This window comes from Triticum aestivum, unplaced genomic scaffold (assembly GCF_018294505.1).
Source record: "Triticum aestivum cultivar Chinese Spring unplaced genomic scaffold, IWGSC CS RefSeq v2.1 scaffold16818, whole genome shotgun sequence".
Taxonomy (NCBI): domain Eukaryota; kingdom Viridiplantae; phylum Streptophyta; class Magnoliopsida; order Poales; family Poaceae; genus Triticum; species Triticum aestivum.
Genome location: NW_025272412.1, coordinates 1 through 1,364, shown reverse-complemented (window position 1 = coordinate 1,364; position 1,364 = coordinate 1). Strand labels below are relative to the sequence as shown.

The 1,364-nt window shown below is 47.3% G+C and overlaps 1 long non-coding RNA gene across 2 annotated transcripts; it reads left to right on the top strand.

Annotated features, from left to right (window-relative positions):
* Nucleotides 1-94: 94 nt before the first annotated feature.
* Nucleotides 95-1,063, top strand: LOC123178224 (uncharacterized). Of its 2 annotated transcripts, none has more exons than XR_006489413.1 (3): nucleotides 95-684; nucleotides 793-881; nucleotides 997-1,063. It is a non-coding gene; the product is annotated as an uncharacterized lncRNA (long non-coding RNA). The 2 variants fall into 2 exon arrangements; XR_006489412.1 differs by having other exon boundaries at nucleotides 793-907.
* Nucleotides 1,064-1,364: the final 301 nt, after the last annotated feature.

Sequence of the window (1,364 nt, the reverse complement as noted above, 5' to 3'; positions counted from 1 at the left end):
TCCAGCTTCATGCTAGGGGACGCACTACCAGAAACTGAAATTTTTCTGTGCGTTATAACTTTTCCTGTCGGGCCCGCACTAGCGCACAGGAAAATGGGCCATATTCCTGTGCGCCAGGCAAAAACTCACAGAAAAAACAATATTGCTGTCGGTCCTGGCCCGGCCCACAGGACTAACCAATATCCCTGGCGTGCGTAACCCACAGCGAAAATGAAGCCCAGGTTTGCCGCCATGAATTCAGCCACGCGCGCGAAAACAAAGCCCGTCCCGCCGCTGAACTAATTTTTGGGCTGCCGCTCACCGGTTGGAAAACTTGGAATAAAGCCCCAGCGAAAAAATCCCAGTCATTCCCCACCCGAGCCAGACAGCGGCGCCCCCAAATCCCAGATCTGGCCGCCGCCAGCCATCGGCGTCCCAGATCCCTCGTCGTCTCTACGCAGATGCGCCCCAAATCCGTCGCCAACCTGCTGCGCCCCAGATCCCTCGTCGCCGGATGCGCGTCCGCCAACCTCTCTCCCGCCCCATTCGCCATACTCGCTGGGTTGCCGAACAAGGAACAGCCGCCGCCGGAATATGGCCGTCAACTTCGCCTCTACCTCCGGAGGGTCGCCGTAAAGGTACCTGCTAATGTCGTCAATCGATCGCCATCGCATCCTTCTATGAGTGCCGCCCCTTTCCATCCAGGTACCACCCTTCCAGATCCATTTTTTTCTTCTTATTTTCCCTTCTTTAGGATTTGTTTCCATTTCCTGATTAATTTCATATGTGAGTACCCCCGACTCTAATGACCAGAAAATAACGAGAATGGTCTCCTTCCTCATTTGCTGGGTACTGGTAGAAGAAAATGGCTCTATACAGACATTGGTCTTGAATAGGCCAAGGTAGTTGATGTCTCTCCTCTGCAACCGTATGTCTGCAAGAGATTCTACTAGTAGTACTAGCTAGAACCACAACTGCTTTTAGAAAGTCTGATATATTTTGATTTTCATCTTCCAGGTTACAGGACTCCTAAAAAATCACTTCTTCAGAGGAGGGAAACAAAGTTGGACTGTTAATTGTAAAGGTAATGGACAATACTGCATGCTTGTTATCATTTAATATATCACTGGTTTCTCAAATATAGCTCTGCATATCTTCTTTTTCTGGTTTTGTAATTGTGGGTCACCCCTTCCAATATTTGTATTTTGTGTATCAACATGTAACTGGAAGTTGTAACTAGAGTAAGAAGTAACAGCGAACATTGGTTTCTCAGTTAATTTTCTCAAGATCGAGCAGTAAATAAGAATCATGAAAAAGACATTAGCAGGTTCTATACATAAACTATTTTTTTGTCTTGTGTTGGTACACACGGTGCATAAGGTTTT